We start from the raw sequence: 24,799 nt of genomic DNA on the forward strand, positions 1-24,799 counted from the left end.
TTTATTATGCCCTAGGCCTTGTTTTTCTGTGGAAATGTGCTTTCAGTGTTATAATAGAAGTCTATTGGAAAACAGGATTAAAATAAAAGCACTTCATTTTGAAAGCAACTTTTCAATAATGCTGTGTCTAAGGCCTTGATAAAGTTTTTAGGCTTTTAATATTTAGTAGGGCAAGTTATAGGTTTGAGAGAACACTCTTATATTCCACAGAGGCAGCACACCTTGGTGTTTCATAAAGGAAGATGTCTAGGCCTTAAATTAGGTAGCGTTGGACCCTTAGCTGAGCGATATTGGATAAGTCATCTCACGTCTTTGAGCCTTGGCTTTTCACCTGTAAGGTGAGGGCAGTACTAATCACTTCCCGGGCTTAGAGCTAAACACCATCTAGCGGCCGGGAGGCACTGAACAAATGGGATTGGGGTGATTTTCTATTATGAGATGGGAGAGATTCCAGTTCTTCCAGCGCGGGGTACCATATATTATTTTTCGCCTTTTGGACTTAGGCATGATTGTGCAATTTAGCTATCACTTTAATAAATTTGTCTTTAAATGGTATCTACCAATGGTTTCCTTCATACCTAAAACCAGCCTTTTATCATATCCTCAGCCCTAAAAATTAACTGTCACCAAAGTGAGTCAGTGATTTATTAGATGCTGTTTTTTTTTTTTTTTTTTTTTAGCCAAACAGTGCTTCTGTGCTTCTGGTATATAGTTGAAATCTCCACCATATTAGTCATTTTGCTTCTCTACTGGTTTTCTAATTTGAATCATGAACATTTCTCTCTCTTTCCCTCCCTCCTCTGTGCTTTTCTTTCTTTCTTTTTTTTTTTATTATGTTATGTTAATCACCATACTTTACATCATTAGTTTTTGATGTAGGGTTCCATGATTCATTGTTTGCGTATAACACCCAGTGCTCCATGCAATACGTGCCCTCTTTAATACCCATCACCAGGCTAACCCATCCTCCCACCCCCCCTCCCCTCTAGAACCCTCAGTTTGTTTTTCAGAGTCCATCGTCTCTCATGGTTCGTCTCCCCCTCCGATTTCCCCCCCTTCATTCTTCCCCTCCTGCTATCTTCTTCTTCTTCTTTTTTTTTTTTTTAACATATAATGTATTATTTGTTTCAGAGGTACAGATCTGTGATTCAACAGTCTTGCACAATTCACAGTGCTCACCATAGCACATACCCTCCCCAATGTCTATCACCCAGCCACCCCATCCCTCCCACCCCCCACCACTCCAACAATCCTCAGTTTGTTTCCTGAGATTAAGAATTCCTCATATCAGTGAGGTCATATTATACATATCTTTCTCTGATTGACTTATTTTGCTCAGCATAATACCCTCCAGTTCCATCCACGTCATTGCAAATGGCAAGATTTCATTCTTTTTGATGGCTGCATAATATTCCATTATATATATATATATATATATATATATATATATATATATATATATATCACATCTTCTTTATCCATTCATCTGTCGATGGACATCTTGGCTCTTTCCACAGTTTGGCTATTGTGGACATTGCTGCTATAAACATCGGGGTGCACGTACCCCTTTGGATCCCTACATTTGTATCTTTGGGGTAAATACCCAGTAGTGCAATTGCTGGGTAGCTCTATTTTCAACTTTTTGAAGAACCTCCATACTGTTTTCCAGAGAGGCTGCACCAGCTTGCATTCCCACCAACAGTGTAGGAGGGTTCCCCTTTCTCCACATCCTCGCCAACATCTGTCATCTCCCGACTTGTTAATTTTAGCCATTCTGACTGGTGTGAGGTGATATCTCATTGAGGTTTTGATTTGGATTTCCCTGATGCCAAGTGATGTTGAGCACTTTTTCATGTGTCTGTTGGCCGTTTGGACATCTTCTTTGGAAAAATGTCTGTTCATGCCTTCCGCCCGTTTCTTGATTGGATCATTTGTTCTTTGGGTATTGAGTTTAAGGAGTTCTTCATAGATTTTGGATACTAGCCCTTTATCTGATATGTCATTTGCAAATATCTTCTCCCATTCTGTCGGTTGTCTTTTGGTTTTGTTGACTGTTTCTTTTGCTGTGCAAAAGCTTTTTATCTTGATGAGGTCTCAATAGTTCACTTCCTTTCATTCAGCATGTATTTCCTGAGGGGCCGTTACTGGCCCGACACTGTTCTAGGTCCTAGGGTTACAGCAATAAACAAACCAAGAGGCCTTCTTTAAATGAGATGCTTGGAGAAGGCCTCTGTGAGAGGGTAACATTCAGGCTGGGCAACCTTTATAACATGACATTTGTGACATACTACTACTCTGTTACCTTTACCCAGAGGCTCCTGAAATGCTCCTGCTTCTCAAGCCATGTTTCAATCTTTGAGGTTACATTTTCTAGATGTATACAGCCACCTGGCTTTGTCTTAACCTCATCATGAATTCCATTTGATTCTTTCTCAAAAATACCTGGGAGGTCATATATGCCAAGGATGGCTCTACCCACTTTTTCCTATGAACCCTTCCACTTGAACTTTTCAACATGGACTGAAAACCTACTGTGTCTCAGGTATTATACTGTAAAGTAGAAGGTAACGTTAATGATACTGAATTTGATTCCTGCTTTCATATAGATTGTGTTCTTGCCTAAAGGTAGAGATTATGCATCTAAACACATCCTTATTTACATAAGTAAATAAATGATAAAAGTACTTACATTGTATTTGCGTATGTTGTAACAATCCTGTGAGCTAGTTACTGGTTATAGTCCATGTTCCAACACTTAGGTTGCCACCACATGGTTATAAGGCTTGGCAGCATCACTGGCTTCTCAGTCAGCATTCCTGCAGGAATCCAACAAATTCAAGCCATCCTGCTTGATGGCTGTTTTTTGTTGTTACATTGATATCTGCATTAGCAGTGGCAGTTCTGCATTCTTACCCTTTATTTCTTTATTTTTTTAAGATTTTATTTATTTGAGACACAGAAAGAACATGAGTCGGGTGGAGGGGGGGAAGAGAGGGGCAGAGGGAGAGGAAGAACGAGAAGCAGACTCCCCACTGAGCAGGGAGCCCGACAATGTGGGGCTCGATCCTAGGATCCTGAGTTCATGACCTGAGCCGAAGGCAGATGCTTAACACACTGAGCCACCCAGGTGCCCCTGCATTCTTACCTTTTAAACAAAAATTTTGGAAACCCCCTTAGATGACCACCCTGCTGTCCACAGTGACCCCAGTTTGGATCTAAGTCAATCTGTTTCTCTTCTGGGCCACCTGTTAGGCTACAGAAAAGGAGACACATAACATTTGTGGACTTCACACTCACGTAGCATGTTTCTACTGAGGAATTCAAGGCACTCTGGATTTTTTATTACTTTTAATTTAAAATAACCCTAAGCTTTAAGATGAAAGAGGTAGTTTTCTTGCCTACTAAATGGAGTAGCCTGAGCACAGGGGAACTTACCTCATGCTATAATAGCTCTATTCCTGAAAAATGGCACTGAGGCTGGAATCTTGCAAATCCAGGCGGTGACAGTGATGACGTAGCTTGCAAGGTAGAGAAATTCTACAGTGGAGAGGTGAACAAAACATACTATCTCTCCATTTTTTCAAATTAGAAATTTAGCTTTATGTACATTTGCCCTAAGGAAATATGACCTGCCTAAACTACATTCTTGGACTAGAGTTGTTAGTAGAACCTTCAGTCTGAGGCTCCTTGTTGAGATGTCAGTGACAAATGACCTTCCATTTGTCTATAGAAAAAACAAAGCTTCTCATCTGGCCGACAAGATTTTTCAAAATCAGGGCATCACCTATACTTCCAATCTTATTTTTTGGGTATGGACTATTTTTATATAAATAAATGTATAAAATATATATGCTGTTAGTTCTGCAGGCCCCACTTCAGCGGATTGGCAGGTGGTATTGAAAAGCTGTGGACTCAACACTACTCTTGCCCTCCATCAGTAGGTATGAAGTTTGGCAGGTATATAAGGAACATCATTCTTCTGGGATAGGAATTATTCTGTTCTTCTGAGCCTTAAGTGCCTGGTGTGGGCCCCTGGGTGCCTGGATGTTCACAAGCATCTATTTCTTTATGCCCCTCAAGAATCTGCCCTGCATTTTCCTGTTGTTGGAGCGAACTTAGAAGCCATCCTTTTCCAGCCAATGTCTTCTCCCTGGCCTTTGGATCTTGCTCCTTCTGTTTGTGATTTTCCCTGATAATCTTCTTCAATTTTCTGCCTCAAAATTATCCTAGCTAGATACAGCTTCTTGTTTATGCATTTTTCTTGTCTTTAGAACTTTGCTCATGTTGCACTCTGGCCTGGAATGTCTTAGCCAATCAAACTCCCACATCTTTGAGGACCCAAGTAAGATGTCAATTCCTCCAGGATCACTTCCTCAGTCCCTAGACTAGGTGAATTTTCTTCTTTTATTCTTCCAAGGTAAACTGAATTGTAATTTTCTGTTTTGTATTATTTAAATCAGTTTCATTTAATAATTTTCAACATTGACAACTCTTCTAGAAAAGCAACCAAGCACAGGACACAGAACTGCATCAAACAGCATTCTTATGCGTAGCTGACAGACATTACAACTTCCAGCTTTCTTTGTGACACCCCCAAGCTCACTGGTGAACTCTGCTTCTGAGTACTCCTGCAAAGCCCACCACAGGCTCAGTTCACGTTCTCAACCCACCAGTGTCGGTTCACATGACCACACTTACAGGGCAGTAACAGAAAAGAACACACACCATAGAACATTCATGGTAGTTGACAAAGGAGTAGGGGGGGATCCAAGTATCATTTCACTTAACATATTCAACTAACATGGGTTATCTAAGAATAAAACTCACTTAAAGTCTCCCAACAGATGTGGATGTCCTTCGACTGCAAAAAACATTTGTACATTATTTGCTATCTTTGCTGTCTGCACACTCTCTCACCAAAGCCACAGGACTGAGAGACACATCTCGCCAAGTTGAAAAATATCCATTATGCACCACCAAGTCTCTGCACAGGCTCTCTCCTTTTCTCCATCATACTAGCCTTTCATGCCTTGGCGCCACCATCAATCCCACACAAAATTTCAAAAGTTCCAACAGCCTTCTGGTTCCATATCACAGCCTTGTGTTCATAGCATTGGTACAACTCTATGAAATAAAGAGTAGCAGATAAAAATGGGACACCCACTGTCAAAAATGCAGCCTCTGCAGCGAGCTGACAAATTCTTGAATGAGAAAGCGTGTAGACAGAAACATTCCTATGGCAGAGTATTCACAGCATTACTTTCAGTGAAGTGCTTCCTCCATAAACATTTGAAATGAGATGAACTGCAGAGATTAAATGAAGGTTTCATATTGCATTTTTGCATATGAAGGGAGACAAGTGTTAAAAAACAAAAGCAAAAACAAAAGAACTAAACACTGTGACTCCATGATTTCCAAAAAAAGGAGATTTGTACTAAGGAAAAAATGCATATGGTGGGGTTCAAATTAAGTCAAGGAGAAAAAAATGGGGTGCCTGGGTGGCTCAGTTGGTTAAGCGTTTGACTCTTGATTTTGGCTCAGGTCATAGCTCAGGTCATGACCTCAGCGTTGTGAGACTGAGCCCTGAATCAGTCTGCTTGAGATTCTCTCTCTCCCTCAGCCCCTCCCCCTGCTTGCACGCACATTCCCTACTTCCAAAGCTCTCTCTAGAATAAATAAATAAATAAATAAATAAAATCTTAAAAAAAAAAAAAAACAAGGAGAAAAGAATGTAGTTCTAATCAATGATTTCTATTTTGAACATGCAAAGAATTCACTTGACATGTGCAGGGATAAAATATTATTGGAGAAACTTTTTGATATCAGTTGTAGTGTGTTGGCTTTTACCAATCAGGCAAACAGCAGTTCACTTTTAAACACTCAATAGTTCTACCCTTTATGTAACAAAACTTTTAAAATTCCTTTAGTTTTTCCTCTTTTTTCTAAAGAAAAAGGCCAAAGATACTGCTGAATATATTCCACACTGAACAAACCAATTTTGGAAATTCTTCATACATACGTATTTTACAATATACTTACTATGTGTTTAGAAAAATTTGAATTCCCACCAGTCTATACCAACCCCACTGTCTACATTCCCCAGCCAGAAGATTTAGAATCCACACTTGAGCCAAAGCCTCCATTAATACTGCTGCCTGACCTTGCATTTGATGCATGTCCCCAACCCATTGCTGCACCTGAATTAGAATTGCTATAGGAGTTATTTCCAGAACCAAAGGCCTGATTGGGCTCCCTGTGCATGTTATCTTGGATTTGGTTATTACCTGATGGACCTGGCTGGTTCTGCTGACTGGCTGATATGCCTATCGTACCCCAGCTGCTCCGCAGTGCTGCCTGGGCTACAGACGGGTTAATGCTCAGCATCCAAGTTCACCCCTTCACCCATATTGCTACCTTGATTGTTTCCTAAACCAGCTCCTCCCCTTCTACTGTTACCAAATCCACCCTGATTCCCAAAGCCATCTGGATTACCACCAAATCTTCCACTTCCTTCTGTCTATTGCTATTGTGCTTAGGTTCAGCATTCGATATATGAAGGCCGATTCCTTTAATGATCAAGTCCTCTCCACAGAGAGACTGGGCAATCCGATCATCTGCCAATGTAACAAAGGCAGACGACCTGAATGGTTGGGAATAAAGACAATGACTACTTCCCTGTCCTGGCAAAAGAACTGCTGCATCTCACGGCAGTCACGTCCTCAGTACAATGCCCAACAAATACAACACCCTCATGCTTCTCAAAGGCTCACCTGGGCATTGCTTAGAATTAGGAAGTTTCCCAGTGACACCGTTGTCCATCGATCCTATGTTGCTGTGACATTCCTTTCACCTGGGTTCCAGATTCAGTAAGACAAAGCTAAACCCCTTTCAATGGCCACTTTTAGTATCTTTCTTGACCCAAAACATAAGAACATCTCCAAAGGTACTAAAGTATTCTTTTAGATCTGTTCAGTTTTTTCCATGGGAGACCCAACATTATTAAGTCAGACGTTTTCTGGACAGCTCTTTTCACGTTCACTGCTGATGAAGTATTGATCTCATCCATTTTTCGTTTGTTATCTTTGGGATAGTTGACAACATATACCAGATTTCCCCAGCCAGCCTCAGGGGCATGGAGAATTTCTTCTACCAGTTGGACACCTCTCATACACTGAGACACTGGATTCCTGGAGCGCAGCCCACATGCCCCTGGAAACTGGGCTGTAAGTACAGAAAGCAGCACTGTCCCATCGTCTTCTGATGACATTTCAATGGGTTCATAATTCTCATCTTCAGTTACCTGAATATATTCAGACATCTTATTTTTCTACTAGGTCGCTGCTAGGAAGTGTCACAGGGAAACCAAAGCAGCAAAGGACCCAAGAGCAGCCCCGCTGTCTCTTCACTCCCACTGTAATTTCCTGTTTATATATATATTCCTAATAAGATCCTGCTTCTGTCCCATCCCATTCCCACCCTACTAGCCTGTGAAATTTCTCAAGGTAAGAACCAAAGCAGTCATCTTCGCATGCCCAACACTCTAAGATATTGTTGGACTCCCAATAAATGTCCGCTGGAGGACCAAATGCTTCTTGGATCCCTAGTCACTAGCTGGGGTTTTATCAGCCTGGAAAACCTTTCCTGAAATCATGACTTGCTCATTGACCATGAGTCCTTACCGTGGACTCACCCCTCAAATCAGACTATGATGAATGGGGCCAGATTAGAGAAGATCCAGCTTCACCATTTCTTCATGAATGTTAAGGTATGCCAGGACCTTTGAAGAAGGGGTTGGGGTTAATCTGAGAGACTTCCCTTTGGCTTGTCTCTGTGGTATGCATCCATTTATTTCTGGATGACTTCTGCATCTTCATGGGCCGATTGTTGACTGCCCAGCAGACCCTGAAGTCAGAGACATGTAAATTATAAGATACACCTCCAAATGCCATACATGTTCCCATCTTTGTACCCATTTTTATATTGTATCTTCCTGGAATGCTCTCCACTGACTTCTCTGTTTAATTAAACCCTACAAATCCAAATTTTATTTCAGGTTCTAGCTCCTTTGTGAAGTTTCTTTAACAATCTAAGCTTATATTAAGCTTTCTCCTTTGTACTCCTCTTAGTTTCTAGATTCCCAAACTGGCTCTTATCTTTCTTTTGTGTTGTCAGTTTCTTTCTACATACCTATGCTGTCTTCTTAGTAGAATTATCAGCTTCTCCAGGGTGGGTGTTTTCACTTGGGAATGCCTAAATTCAGAACATGTGGGGACCTCAGTGACATAGGCCACAAGAAGGCAGAGGGTGGGAATGGCAGAACCAGGTCAGAGATAAATGGGGAGAAGTTGACCTGTCTATGGAGGGCTCTCAGGGGCCTTGGGGCTGGCCGGTGCTCTAGGTCCCAGCCATATGGGGAGATTAGAGGTGGTTCATGACAATGCTGAGATCAAGGAGGCCAATCTGCTGTGTGGAGTGGGTGATGTGAGGGGACTCTGGGCATTAGGATTGTATTGTGGCTCCAGTTAAACAATGTTCTCCTAAGAGCAAGCCAGTCAGGCTGTAGGAGCAGCGAAGGCTCTGGTAATATCGAGGCAGAGAGGGAAGAAAGGCTCCCAGATCAGTAGGAAAGAGGGTTGGGCTAGCAGGTTGAGGCAGAAGCCCAAACAATATGGTGCAGGTGAGGAAAGGGTAGGAGGAGGAGGAGAAGGAGAGAGAGAAGGAGGAAGGGAGACAGGAAAGGGAAATGAGGAGAAGGTAGAGAGGCTAGCATCAAGAGAGAAGAGAAGGGAGAAATAGGCAAAGAGGAGAGAAGAGAAAGAGAATAGGAGGCAAATGGAAGTCTGAGAGGAAAGAGGGAAGAGAAAAAAGATTAGAAGGGGAAAATCAAAGAGAGGGGAAGGAAATGGGAAGGCTTATCCCTGCAGATCACCTGCCTAAATAGTCCAACCCAATAGTCACGCTAGGAGGGTGGGTCAAGTTGCATTATATCTCTCTAAAATCACCGTCGACCTTTACCTCCCAAATAGAGACTTTGACATGGATAACTGCCATTTTTGGAGAGTGTGAATAAAAGCATTTTAAGAAAATTTGGCTGCATTTGATTTGCATTCACTATACATTCTACATTATGTATACATAATCTACATTAAATGTACATTTCATCTATTATACATGTATTCTTCACTGGACACAAATGCGCTGTGATTGCTATACACATGCAGCTTTGGAACGGATTTTCTGACTACCTCACTATACCGGCTGCTTCTACCATAACCACATTGTGACCAATAAGCCTGAATTCCTGTGCACAGTCCTGGGTTGGCCTCAGTTCCAGTCACAGCCAGCTTGTATGTTGGAGGCTGCTGGTGCATTCCTGGGCCTCTTTAGAACTGGCTTATCTCTGAACAGTGTCCAGATGGTTGAGAAAGGTGGTCATGATGCAGCTTTACCATCCATGTGAGGACAGCAGCAAGAGTCATTCATTCCCAGTGCCCTAACATGTTAGCTATGAATAGATGAATGCAGTTAAAATAATACTTGGGTGTACCGTGAGGCTGCTAGGATGGAGAGATAAGCACTTACGACCCTACTTAGCTTCCGAGACCAGACAAGAAGTGCTGCCATCAGGCTGGTATGGCCATAGACGAGATAAGCACTTACCATACGATCTACGTTTACTTTTATTTGTGTTATTATTGGTGTAGTGCTTACATTTTCACATGCAGTATCTGCCTGATCTTCACAGATACTCGCAAGGCTGACAGAGTTGGCGTGGTAAACTTGCTGGACTACTGAGGAAGTGGAATTTGGCTAAGGTGATACGAATGCACACAAGGAGCCCCAAAAGTCCTCGCTACCTAGTTGAGCGCTGTTTGTACTCTTGGGAATAGCCCGGCCAAAGAAAAATGATTATTTCTTTATCATTTCGGAATGGTCACAAAATAATATATGGTATGCCCTGACAAGCCCCCAGTAAATGATTTTGCAGCTGTATATTGCTTGATATACTTTAAAATGTTTTAGTTTCAGCTAAGGTTTATTTCTGTGCTCTTTCTCCCTTATCTTTCAAAATTGGGAAAATAATCCTCAGAATTTTAAGGCTAAAGGGCCACTGGGACCAAAGGTTCAAAATAAAACTGGCTTCAAAACTGCTTTCAGTTTTATTAGTGTGTGTAAAACTGATATTGGGTGGTGATTGTGTGCGGTTTTGAGGTTATCCTTTGTTGAAGTGAAAAGACAAGGTGGTCATTCCAGGAGGAGAATCAGGGCAGCCAATTTCTGGCTTGCTCTGTGACTCTTGACAAGTCATTTAATATCCATACCTTGTTATCTCCTAAATGCAAACTAGGGCAAACGCCAGGGCAGGAGGGACATGGAGCATTGTGATGACCAGCTATCATGTATCTAACATACACTGAAACCATTTGTGCAGGGGCAACTTTTCCATATACATATCAGAATGTTGGATAGAGGAACAGGCTCAAAGTTCAGATCTCCTTAGGGGGATACCATTGAAGGCATTGATTTGGGGGTGTTGTACACCAGTTCGTATTCACTGGCTGCTCTGGGGGCTTGGTGATTTTACTAGGGGACATACTGTGAGCATAGCTACTTTCTCTGATAGATACATATTAATTCTCCTCCTATGACCTCCAAGGGATTGTGGAAGAAAATCTTGAGAAATTACTTTGGATTCAACTCAGACAAAAGGTTTTCTTACCAAAGGCCTACAGCCAAGCGCTGGTTGTGACTTGATGAGACCTTTACTGAGGTGTTTCTGGCATATTTTAAACGTGTGAGACCCGAGGGAATCAAGAAATGTAAGTCTAGAGAGATCGTATTTCTTTCCTATCCATGTATTTCTTCAACAACTTGGCCATGATGCTTAGCACCCTTAAATAAGGATTTTATATAATTCCCTTGAGAAGCAGAGTAGTCTCTCGACCTTCCACATTTTTAAAGATCCTCCGAATAATCATTTTAGGATAAAATTTGCTCAGAGACTGATTTATATTTCAAATTTATGGTGCTCTTCTCTATTGATTTTCAATCCCTAGGTGATCTCATCTGGTATCATGGCTTTAAATACCATCTATGTGCTGACACTCCCGTATTATATCTCTGGCCTAGACCTTTCCTCTGAACTCCAGGTTATATATCCAGTTGCCTGCTTCACACCTTCACCTGGTGTCTAAAATCTTCTCAAGCCTAACATGTCCACAACAGAAGTCCTGTTTCCCCCCACCAAACCTGTTCTTTCCAAAGGCTACTCCAACTCTGAATGGCAACTGCATTTTTATGTTACTCAGCCCAAACACTTGGGGTTATTCTTTATTCCTTCCTATCTCACAGCCCATATTCAGCTCCTCAGCAATTCCTATCAGACTGATTTTTCAAAATGTATCTGGAACCTGACCACTTTTTGCCACCCTCCCACCACTGGGCTGGCCCCAATCCCTGTCACCTTTCCTCTGAATTATTACAACAGTATTCTAACTGGTCTCCATGTCTGTTAACACTGTAGAGTTTCCTGTGTGATCCTTTTAAAATGTAAGTCAGATTATGTCACCCTTCTGCTCAAACCTTCTGGAATCTTCCCAAAATATGGACAGTAAAACAAAAGCCCTTAAAATGACCTACAAATTCTGCAGTGCTTACAACCTCCCTCGCCTCTCTGTTCTTACTTCCTAACAGTCTTGTATTCTGTTCCAGGTGCTAGCCTACTTGCTCTTCCTCCATAATGCCAGGTACATTATAGTCTTGGGTCTTCTGCATTTTTTTGTTTTTTTTTCCTGGAATGCTCATTCACTAGATCCTCTTGAGGTGGCCTTTTATACTTGTCTGTCAACATTCAGATTCTGATAACTGCTTCCTCCCTTCGTTGTCATCTTTGGATTATGGATGGTAACAAAACTTGGAATAACACACTGTTACTAGTGGTATCCCTATATCTCATCTTAACAAATTGTCCTTTTGTAATAAGCCTTCCCTCAATTGTCTTAATTTGAATATGCCATCCTGCTATGGCGCTGAGTGATACAATAATTAATATTACATTTAGCATTCATTGGTGCTGTAAGTGGACCTAAGGAATAGGCCTATAAATTGGGATTCTGACAATGAGTTTCTCTTAAATTCGTAGAGCACAGGGATAATCATCTTTCCAGGAGAAGGTGGGACACAGGAACTTCATGGAATGGAGAGGCATTACTATTACCCAGATCATCACTGATGGTGGTATAAATGATATGCAGATGGAGGGCGTGGCAGTGGGAGAGCACTGTGGCAACAAAAGGGATTATAAAGACTGTGAATGTACTGGCTTCTTCTCTCCCTCCATAGCTCACATAGGGGGGAAAATGAGAGATATGAACTTATATAACACATGTGGAGAACCAGATGGCCTCTATGGAGGATTTGAAGGAATTCCTCATCTCCTACTGTTGCCGGATATATTTGGCTTAGGCACAAGCCCAAAATGTAGTTGTAAGGGGTGAGGGATTGCAGAGTTAAATACTTAGGTCTTGGGGTGCCTGGGTGGCTCAGCCTTTAAGCGTCTGCCTTCAGCTCAGGTCATGGTCCCAGGGTCCTGGGATCGAGCCCTGCATCAGGCTCCCTGATCAGCAGGAGACCTGCATCTCCCTCTCCCACTCCCCCTGCTTGTATTCCCTCTCTCGCTGTCTCTCTCTCTGTCAAAAAATAAAATCTTAATAAATAAATAAATAAATACATACATACTTAGGTCTTTCAGGTTCCTCTTCTAAGGCAACTGGTAGAAAAAGAGTTGGACCCTGAGGCAGGGGATTGGGACATTTGAGCAGACACTGGGCTGAGAACTTTGACTCTCAAAATTCTCCTGAAATTTTCTTGCCTAGGGAGGTAGTTTCTGCCTCATTCCCTTCCTCTAAGTAATCCTCCTGTGCATAAAAGCTTTGAAGTGATTGGGCCTAAGGTGGTTGTCTCATAACGTGATGTTAATTTTCCTCACAACCCAACCTCACCACCTGTCATTCCTTCTAGACCTAAAATGAGAGTTATTTTACAACATAGCACAGTTTGAGAAGCTCAAGACCTGCCTCTGTGAGGAAAGTGTATATAGAAAAGTACCGAAGAATTGACTAAACTATATCAGCAGATGCCTGCAGAGGTTGTGTGAGAATGAATTCTAAAGGTTCTAGAGCAAGGGAGAAAACTATAAGGGTGGATCAGGTCAAAGTCATTACGTGGGCCCACTTATCTGGAAGTTAGATGTAAAGTGTTATTTCCAGGACCTGGGAATGACACTAATAGTCTATTAGATTCCTTAATTAAATTCTAGACTGAGGGCACCTGGGTGGCTCAGTTGGTTAAGCGACTGCCTTCGGCTCAGGTCATGATCCTGGAGTCCCAGGATCGAGTCCCGCATTGGGCTCCCTGCTCAGCAGGGAGTCTGCTTCTCCCTCTGACCCTCCCCTTCTCATACTCTCTCTATCTCATTCTCTCTCTCAAATAAATAAATAAAATCTTTAAAAAAAAATTCTAGGCTGATATGTGGAACTTGCCTGGCATATTGCAGAAGAAAGAGTCTTATAATTATGTTTATTCCAACAGGTAAGTATTGGAATAAACATATTATAAGTAAAACTGCTTAGCCACTCCCTGGTCATATCCTTTGGAAGGACTCAAAAGACCTATCATTCATCAAAGCATTAAGAAATGCATTGGTTCACATTAGTATGGAAAGATCTATGATGGTTCCTCTTACACTGGAGGTAATGGAGGGGATGATGCAATGTAATTGGGTATACTGATCTTAATATGAATAGTGGGAATCTCAGATTTGTAGAGGACATTTAATAGCAATTCATTGTCAGAGAAGAGGCGGGTGCTATTACTATAATAAGCCACAGGATTTGAATGGTAATCATGGAATTTGGATTTGAGGAATCTGTGACAATGTTTACTTGATGAGGGAGTTCCTAGTAATAAAATAAATGGCAGCCTACTTATGGGTTGCTTGACATATGTAAGAGGGTCCACAGTACAGAAACCTAACTCAGATCATTACAGTAGACTTCATGCCTTCCATATAATTTCTAAATTTAAATTGGTTCATATACCTGCAGTCTCTTAAGTAAGGAGTAGTCCAGGTCTCTCTGATGAAAGACATTATAATATGGAGCTATCAATCCTATAAATCTTTCCCCAAGACTTCGCTGGGAGACCTGAAGCCATTTATTATGGGGACCATGCACTGAGCAAAAGGTAAATGCCCAGACTTTCTGGGGGTTATTAGACATCATCTATGAACTGAAGATACTCTCTCAAGACCCAAAATAGTTTTGTGTTCTAATGAGCAGAAGGACTGGGGAAAATACTACAATTAATTCCTTATCCAGAAAGTTTAATGGAATTAATATTTTTAGGAAGAGACAAAATCCCTGTATTGACATGCTGACCTATGAAGTGGGGGGATGTTATAGTAGAAAAGATCAAGTAGAAATCCCAGAAACTGCCTCCAACACTACCTGCTCTTCTTCCCATAACACCAGAAGCAATATTAAATTCCTGGAGATATTGTAGAGATTAGTGTCATTATCAAAATTTTGAGAAACAAAATGGTTATACTTGCCATATATTACTTAACATTAGCTTTTTTGGCTGATACAAAAGCCAGGTGTATTATGGAGAATAATAGTAGACTATAGCAAACTTGATCGTGTGGTGATTATATCTGCAGCTGTGCTATCATTCTATTTTAACCAGTGAGGAAAATCAGAAACAGTTTGCATTTACATGGCAGAGACTACAGCATATTTCCACTATTTTGCCCAAGGGCTATGTCAACTCTCTTACTCTATGTTGTAATCTAGATGGACCTTAATCTTCTTGTTATTTCACTGAACATCTCACTTGTCTACTACATAATGATGACATTGTTAACTGGGTCTGGTAAGTAGGAAGTATTGAGCACTCAAGATACCTTGATAAGACGTACGCATTCTAGAAGTTAGGAATAAAAAGTATGAAATTTCAGGGTCTAAAATATGATTGAGCATAATGTCATCTCTTTTCTGAAATGAGGAACAAGCTGTTACATTTTACACAACACACACCACTTAGAAAATGGTATAAATCTAAACCCAGTCAGGATTTTGCAGGCAATACATATATTTGGGGATGATCCTCTCACCCATTTATTGGCAATTCATAAGGCTACAATTTTTGAGTGGGACCTGTAGGAAGAATGGGCTCTGTAGCACACAGGTTTTGCTCTGCTATCTGGGCCTAATGATATGGGACACTATAAATACAGGAAACATTTGTGCGGACAAGATGCTCGTTGAGCCTCTGGCAAATTCAGTAGGAAAATCACAACACGGGGATCTGGAATGAGGCCATGTCCTTCTTTACTAACAACTATTTTCCATTTGAAAAACAGCTCCTCGCTTGTTAGCAGGTTCTGATAGACACTAACCACTTGACCATGGGATATAAAATGACTATGTGATCTGAACTTCCCACTGTATATATAGGTATTATTTGACCTACAGAATTTAAAGTTGACCATAAATGATAAAATTGAAATAGTATATAGACATCCGGTCCTCAGCATATTCATCAGCTACAGGGGCTGGTGGCTCAGATTCATATTGTATCTGCTTCTACTGCTTTGTCATCTTTTCTGCATCCACACCTATGACTACATGGAGAGGTCAGGATAACCACTTAATTCTGGAGGCAAAGCAGGGCCCCGATTTATGGATAGATCTCCATGCTTTGCTGGCACCAGATGAAGAAGGATAGATACTACATGACAATCACACCCAGTGGTGACCTTGAAAGACAGGTGGCAGTATGATGGAGTCATTGTCACTCCATGATAATACTACAGCTGATGGGATTTCATATGTCTCCTGAGATGAGAACATGTATTTTTCAAGTGGATGAAGGAAAAGAATGAGTGGTGAGGGGCAAATCATGTAGGGTTTGTTGAATATCTTTCATTTGAAATTACAGGTCAACTTTCACCCTGCTAAATTTTGACCTCTGCCCTGGGAGAATGGTTTGTGTGGGTCTCATCCCAGGCTTCTCTGACTTTCAGCTGAGTATGGCCAGTAGGGATCCCAGGCAGGAGATCAGAACTAGAGCAAGAGTTTATTCCCATGCCTCTTTTCTTGTGAGTTCATTTTAAACCACCTGTGTCCCTTGACTCAACATCACTGTTTATTTCAAGGTAACTTTTTCTGTATGACTCTCCCCTTTTGTATTCTGATAACTGGTCCTTTCTCTTGTCCTTTTAGGCTTATGGGTAATTATTGCACTTTTCTAACCAGCTCTGAGTTACTGCACAACCCTTGTGGTTCTGATCCACCCTACCTACACCTTTGGAAATAGGACCTTAATTAAAAAAAAAAATCCTCTAAAATTTTCCAATTTGAGAGTGCCATCTGTTTCCTATTGGGAGATACACCTCAGGCAGTCTTCTTTCCTCTTAACTACACGCTGTTTCATTATTTAGAGTTCATGCATTTGCAAGTGACAAAAATATTCCAACTAACCTTGCTTAAGTTGAAAAAGCATAGGGATTTATTAGCTTGCATCACTAGAAAGTCCAAGGGATAATTCTGTTTTCAGGCATGGTTGATTCCAAGAGCTCACATGATGTTGGCAGGGTTCTCTCCCTCTCTTGGCTCTACTTTGTGTTGCTTTCCATTTTAGGCAAGTCCTTTCCACAGAGTGACAAATATGGACACTGGCAGTTCTGGCTTATGGTGGCTTTACAGATTGCAGTCCTAGGAAAAAGAGCATGAGAGATACTGCAAGTGTCCTAACATACACTGTGATGTGATTCCAATGGTGAACTGTTGAGTGTACTTGAGGCTGCTTCCCTGGCCGTCATGTTGGCACTCACATAGAATAAATTAACAAAACCACTGCAGTTTGGCAGAGGAGTGGCTGCGAATAGAAAAGAACATTGCCTGGCTCAGAGGAGTTCCATCTCCCAACCCTCCATCAGAGCTGATCCTCTTTGAAGTATAGATTTGAAAACAGAAGAATGTTGATAATAGAGGGTATAGGGCAAACCAAGGAGCAGTTTCTCTTTTAACTGGAACGCTCCTCTTGCTAGACTACAGTGCCATTTGTCTGCCTCAGAATAAAAGCTGATTTAGCAAATCCATTTGGAATGGTCTCTCAGCCTCAACTGGATTGCCAAATTCAATAATATCATGGAGAGGGATTCCCTTGGGTGAACAGTGAAGTAGATCTGTTCAAAGGACTTCATAAAAGGCAAGAACCCCCTTTGCCAACCTTGCCTTTCTTCTTTGGCAACCATGCTGCAGATATGACTTGGAACAGTTTGCCTGAGTCTTTGGGATGATAATGAATGTAAGGGAACAAGCTTGTCTGGGATGGAGGGTGTGTTCCACCTTCCATAATACGTAACACATGACACAGATTGATTACAGCAGCAGAGGGAACAGACAGGTAGTGTGGAGCGAGCTCCTGAAGGGAAGAGCCCCCTTTTGCATACTTAGTAGAGCCACGGAGAACCTTGGGGATTTCTTCTTGACGCACAGTGTGAGAGTGGCAGGCATGAAAGGCAGCCTTGGCTATGCTGTCGTTGGTCGACTGATGTTCTAGCTGCCTGCAAAAGAAGTGCCTGGGGTCTAGACAAGGGAATTCACAGTTTACTGGAGAGAAAGTAAGACAAAGAGGTAAAGAAACTGCTCTGTGCTGAAAACAGAATAATATATGCTAAGAAATAGAAATAGTAGACAGAATTCATTTGCCTTTTAAATTCTTGTTTGCATACATCGGGCCAGGAACCAAAGTACTGTAGAAATACACACTGCATCTTTCACAGAACAGATAACATTTTGTGGCTGGAGCTTTTGGCATGTTTTACTCAATAGATATTTGTTAAATTCTTCACTTATTATTACATATTTAGTACCTACTCTGAAAATGAGTGTGATATGGCGGAGAAATATGGGTTTTGTGTCCCGCAAGATTGGTTTTAAATACCTGTCCTGTCACTTACTAGCTTTGTGCTTTGGGCCAAATATCTGAACTTCATGCATAAAATGCAGCACACAATTCCTATCTCAAAGGATTGCTGTAGATATTAAATTAGATCATGTGTACAAAGTGCCTGGCACAATAATCACTCAACAAATGGTTGCTGATATTACTACCAAACACACCCTTAGTTAGAAAAGATCCGTTAAAACCAGGACGGCAGCATACTTCTAATTCGTTGATGTCTATGTCAGGATTTACCCCTACCCACCACCCCCACTTTAAATTATTTAAACAAATGCAGCATACTAAGGTTCACCATCTCAGACGTTTCAGCCTAGTTGAGGAAGGGTTTTGTGGTTTTTCTGTGGTCTGATTTAATCCCCCATTGGGATCACAAGGTGGGATATGCTCGGTGTGTCAGCCTGGCTCACAGACTGCACTGGAGGGGACATAGCTTACCTCTGCTGAGATTTTGAAATCTAGATGTCATTGGAAATTTCTGCTTTACACCATGTGCTTGTTCCTATACATTTCAATAGCTCCAATATCTTCATTGTGTATTTAAGTGTCAGTGTAGTTTGACCTTCGGATCTCCCCTCAGTTTGCCACCAGTTAAAGCTGCCGGTGAAGAACTTTTTGTTTTTACATTAGCAGGTAGATGAGAGAGGTACACTTCAATGGCTTATCTGTTCTGTTTTAATGGAGCGAGTGAACTCCGAGAATGGTGCTGCAGTGAGTGGGCCAGCAGGGGGCAGGTGTGAGTTAAGGGCAAGTGTCTTCTTTTATAAACTTCATGCACATTATTTAAAAAACGATGATAGCAAATTATATTTTTCTCATGGCTATTGGATGCCTTTGGCTTGTTCCCCAGTTTAAAATTTGACTTACAGAAGTCATATTTCAGAAGCTGGAATTAGAATTCAATATAAGAAACTACTTTTCTTGGGAGCCTGGGGGGCTCAGTTGGTTAAGCATCTGCCTTGGGCTCAGGTCATGTTCCTGGGGTCCTGGAATTGAGTCCTGCATCGGGCTTCTGGCTCAGCAGGGAGCCTGCTGCTCTCCCTGCTTGTGCTCTCTCATGCTTTCTCTCTCTCAAATAAATAAATACAATCTTAAAAAAAAAAAAAAAGAAACTGCTTTTCTTGATCATTTTTTAACCAGAGAAAGTATATGGTGACTGGTGTTTGTGGATGTATTCATTTTGGAAATTTTCTGTTTGCTTTTTGCTAATTCTAATTCAGAGCTAAGTATTCTGTTCTCATTTTCTTCTCAGTTATCTTGCATTTATAACTTCTTTCCAATTTTCCTGATTACATAAAAGGATATCTTGAGATGTACATTAAGGCAACAGCAAACAGGCACATAGTTGTGCAAAGCAGAAGTATCTCATTAAAGTTACATTTTGAAAAGTTACTTTAAGAAATCAAGAATGATTATAAAACTCAAAAAATTGGTTTTAATTAGTCGGTGTATTTCTTTATTTAAAACCTCCATGCAAGGCCTTTTGAGGTTGTCAAGAACAGAGGCATGCTCAAGGTACCAAAGGTCAGTGTTCACGGGGAACATATAAAGAAGAGCGCATAAAATCGTTAGAACATCATCAGGGAAAGCAGAGTAGCTCTGATGACCTGGTTATTCAGCAAGTATCAGCAGCTGGTGCCTGTAAATGTTCCATCACTATAGCGTCTCAGACACTTCATCTGTTTCAACTGCTCCTACTTCTCCTGCCATTAAGGACCAAGTGACCTGTGGAACTCAAACTTTGTGAGTTTAATCCTGTAAAGGGAGACAACCACAGACACAGACTGTGGGACAGAAACTGAGAGAGGAGATATGGTTTGATGCTTTTTATGAAAATTTCTTTTGCATCAAAACACCTGGTCAACTTCCGGCTCAGGTGCCATCCTTTGGTCTAATCAGCTGTGAACCAGAAGAGCAGGGTCACATATACAGAGCATGAGATCACATGCCCGAGGAGGCATCTGGTATAAATAATGGTGTCTTATGACCTCTTTTCTGAGTAGAGGACATGGTCATGGCAAACATTCAAAGCAAGATAGAGTCCTCTGCAGTATATATCATTAAATCAAAATATAGAATCTAGAACCTTCCAGGAACTTAAAACACATACCCTATTTCACTCCCATTAAGAAGACTGATGTTAAAAAAGAAACCCAGAAAATAACAAGTGTTGGTGAGAATGTGGAGAAATTGGAACCCTTGTAAAATGGTGCAGCTGCTATGGAAGACAGTGTGAGAACTCTTCAGGAAATTAAACATAGAGGGGCGCCTGGGTGGCTCAGTTGTTAAGCGTCTGCCTTCGGCTCAGGTCATGATCCCAGGGTCCTGGGATCGAGCCCCGCATCGGGCTCCCTGCTTCTCTCTCTCCCACTCCCCTGCTTGTGTTCCTGCTCTCGCGCTCTCTCTCTCTGTCAAATAAAAAAAACCTTTAAAAAAAAGAAATTAAACATAGAATTACCATATGATCCATCAGCTCCACTCCTGGGTATAGATCCAAAAGAATTCAAGATGTCTCCCCCCCTGTTCATAGCAGCATTATTCCTGATAGCCAAAAGGCATAGTACCAGCACTGGCCAGCACGGTGTGGCCGTAGAGTGTGCAGTCGCTGGAACCAGGCTGCCTAGGCTCGACTCCTGCCTCTAGCATCCGAGAACTGTGTGATCCTCGACAACTTAACCTTTCCCGGCTTCAGTCTCCTGATCTGTAAAATAAGGATAGTAACACTATGTACCTCATAAGGTTGTTGTGAGGATTGCTTGAGTAAATAGAGCACTTAGAATAATGGCTGGAACATACCAAGAGCTCCAGAAATGGTAGCTGTTCTTACAATTTGAGTATGTAAAATGTGATACTTTTTTCTAAATGAATTGAATAGATCAAGGTGACTTTGGTAGGTGTATCTTCCTTTACAGTCTGGAATAAGGAATTTCTAATAGCAAGTCCTAATGTCCTAAATGTGAAAGAACAAAAGCTCTTTGCCTTGGGAACATAATAGGTTGGTTTCTTTAGGTCAGATGCATCCATATATAAACCCATATATTGTAATCTGTTAGGTTAGCAGTATTTTTCTTGCACGTGATTATTTTCAATTTTGTCACTAAAAGAAAATGTATTTACACATTGGATATTTTGCTTTCTCAGGCTCCGTCATTAGATTTTTTGCTAACTAGCCTCTCTCAGTTATTCTGGGTTTGTATTTATTGTAGCGAGTTTCTGAAACATGGCTGGGCATATCTAATTTTGCAAACCAGACGAGGCTAGACACAGAAGGATCATATTTGCATAATGGCCACAGTAACAGCTAAACTTAAAACATTTTCTTTTGCATAACAATGACGTTCAAATGATTATGCCGCTCAAAATACAGCAGTAAACTAACCCGGTCAGGTGTCCTAGTTTAATATAACATACAGTGGTCCTTTGCTCCCTGAACATATCTAATGAGCCTCTTGTTTATCCAATCTTTTCATGTCACAATTCATATAGGATATCTCACATGATTATGCATGTGTGAGCTTGTTTGTGTATATGAGATTCTTATTTAACAAAAGAATCTGTTTTCCTGATTTGTTTTGACTCCTATTGAAATTATTTTCTCAATTTGTATTCTTATTGATGCAGTTTAAATAATTTTTAAAAGCCTAGTAAGTATGCACATAGGAACAGTAACAATAGCAATTTGTATAAATGTGTACTATGGGTTTAGAGTGTCATGTGATTTCAGTTTTCTTTTTTAATCAGATATATTGAGAATATAGGAATTGTCCTTTGCTGCCACAATGTCACGTTTTTCAGTGGCATATGGAAAAATCTGAACTTACAGGTCTTTGTTGTGTTCTTTTTTCCCTTGAGTAATAGTTATGAGCTTGAGGTTTGGCATCATATAGATCCAGGGCACTGCTTTGCCATTTGCTGGTTGTGTGACTTTGGGAAAACGAAACTTTCAAGCCTTCAGTTTTCTTATCTATAAAGTGGAGCGCTGATACATATGTCAGATTACAAGGGGTGATGACAAGGATTTCAGTGTGAAAGCGCAGAGTACGGATTCCTTCTCCGGGTGTCTCACTGTCATGGTGGCAAGAGGGCTAGAATCAGCTCCAGGCTTACATCTGACTGGTTAAATAACTCGAAGAAAGAGAACTACAAAAGGCAAAGGACTGATATTCATTTGTCGCAGATCAAATGTACAGTCCACAAAACAATCCCCGTGGCCAGAAGGAAGGAACAAATGAAATAGCCAGGGTCTCATGCCTACCTTTTTTTTTTTTTTTTTTTTTAAGATTTGTTCTTTTAAACTGTACCAAAGTATAATCTACATGTGATAAAGTCCACCCATTTTACGTGTATCATTTGATGAGTTTTGATGAATGTATCCTAATGTGGAACCACCACCAAGTCCAGGTATAACACATTTCCATCACCTCAACAAATTCCTCTGTGCCTCTTACAGTCAAACTCTTCCCTAGTCCCAGGCCCTGGCAACCCAGGATCTACTTCCTGTCACTATAGTTTGATCATTTCTTAGAATTTTACATGAATTGACTCAAATGGTCTTTTACTCTCCCTTCTTTTATTTAGCATGCAAAATGCTTTTCAGATTCATCCACGCTGCTGCCTGTATAAGTAATTCCTTTTCCTTTCTGAGTAGTAATCTATTGTATAGATACAGCACAGTTTGCTTTGCCATCACTGTCTGAGGAATTTGGGTTATTTCCAGTGTTTGCCTATTATGAATAAAATTAGTATGAATATTCATAACAAGTCTTGGTATAGATGCATGGGTTTTCTTGGGGGGAGGGGGAGAGGAAATCCCCAGGAGTGACATTTCTGGGTCATATAGTAAGTATGTATGTATTTATTTATATCTATTTATTTATTTATTTATTTTTAATTTATTTTTAAAGATTTCGTTTATTTATTTGACAGAGAAAGAGACATCGAGAGAGGGAACACAAGCAGGGGGAGTGGGAGAGGGAGAAGCAGGCTTCCCGCGGAGCAGGGAGCCTGATGTGGGGCTTGATCCCAGGATCCTGGAACCATGACCTGAGCCGAAGGCAGACGCTTAACGGCTGAGCTACCCAGGTGCTCCTATTTATTTATTTATTTTTTAAATTTCAGAGTTTTATTGTATTGCACTAAAGGAATAGCAGGACGGTTATACAATGCTCTCTCTCATTCAGTTTTGAAAATCTAAAGTACTTGCAAATTCTTAAGAATACCTTTACCACCAGATTAGAACAGTTAAGTATAATAACCAATTTCTTAATAAGTGGTATCTTACAAATTAAAACACATTTAAAATAGCTTTAAATGCATTCTTCACAAGTAATTCAGCATATATTTTTATATCATGTTCACTTATGCTTAAGAATTAAAGCAAGTATATTACTCTGATGGAAATATGGGAAATCTCTCATTCATGCAATATACAGGGATAATATTCAAGTTGAAGGGGAAAAAATCCCACTCTTCTTATTTTGTAAATGTGTCCATATATAATCACATACATGATAAATGAGGAAACCTAGAAGTTTCCCACAGGTCAGATATATATTTTCAGTTCATCAGAAGCACCTGATATCTACAGCTAATTTATAATTAGATGGCATTTCAATAAAACCAAAATGAGCCCTACAAGTCCTTATATATAACAAAAGCTTCCAGTGGACTAAGGATAGTCAATAATTAATGCAATCATTCAAGGGATTATGGCTGTTTCTTAAGGAGTGCAAGTTCAAACCCGTCAACACCAGAGGTCATCATTTTATATTAACTTATACATAATTCCCTTTAAATTCTTTATCCGAGTATAACATATGAAAACAATCTTTCCACAGGCAAAAAATGTGGAAACATTTAAAAAATAAGGAGCCATCTTTTTAAAGTAACTGATCAGATTCCATAGGCTACTCTTGGAAACAGGATCTTGCTGGATAGAATCCCTTCATTTGGTGGCTTTTTGCATGCACTTTGGACCAATTCTGTGTGTTGTTCTAAGAGCTCACCAAAACATAGATCAAGATCATGCCATATAGGCAGTAAAAAAATGCTAGAAGATAAAAAGCTAATTTGCACCAGCCTTCTTTCTGACAATACGCTAAAATGTCTGCATTCACGATGGCTGTAGGGTCATAGAGTCCTGGTCCACTCATCCCTGGTCTACTCATACACCTCCAAATATGATACGCCAAGGGGGCATATTGAGACCCAGCGTATGCCACTCTGCTGCACAAAGAAACATGACACAGAAGAAAGCATGGATGAGGTACTCTGGAAGTACAAGAGGATTCAGGGTATTACATTGGCCTGTAGGATTCTTGTAATCAGTCTTCTGTTCATCAAATGCTACAATGTGCCAGATGGCGAAGAAGATGAACGTGGGGGTGAGCAGCAGCGCCAGCATGTAGCAGAAGACCGCCAACGTGAAGGCCATGGCCAGGAAGGAGGAGCACGCAGGGGCGCCGGTGCCCGTGGAGAAAGGCTGTGTGTATTTAATTTAATATGAAACTGTTGGACTGTTTTCCCAAGTAGTTATATCATTTTTCCTTCTAACTAGTGATATGTGAGAGTCAGTTGGTGCTCATCCTTGCCCAGACTTGGAATTGTCATTCTTTGAAATTTTAGCTATCGGGTTGGGTGTGTATGAATATGTAATTGTGGTCTTCATTTGCATTTCCCTAATAAATCATGGGGCTAACATCTTATAATGTGCTTATTTGATGGAGTTTCTGTTTGCATTTTTTGCTTTTAAAAATTGGGTTGTCTATCTTCC

At 40.7% G+C, this 24,799-nt stretch overlaps 2 pseudogenes; both read right to left on the bottom strand.

Moving 5' to 3' along the window:
• Positions 1-6,090: 6,090 nt before the first annotated feature.
• LOC116628453 lies at positions 6,091-7,318 on the bottom strand (annotated as a pseudogene).
• Positions 7,319-24,020: 16,702 nt separating this feature from the next.
• On the bottom strand, positions 24,021-24,460 carry LOC116628462 (annotated as a pseudogene).
• Between the last annotated feature and the right edge of the window lie 339 nt (positions 24,461-24,799).

This window comes from Phoca vitulina, unplaced genomic scaffold (assembly GCF_004348235.1).
Source record: "Phoca vitulina isolate PV1807 unplaced genomic scaffold, GSC_HSeal_1.0 scaffold3, whole genome shotgun sequence".
In the NCBI taxonomy this organism is placed as follows: domain Eukaryota; kingdom Metazoa; phylum Chordata; class Mammalia; order Carnivora; family Phocidae; genus Phoca; species Phoca vitulina.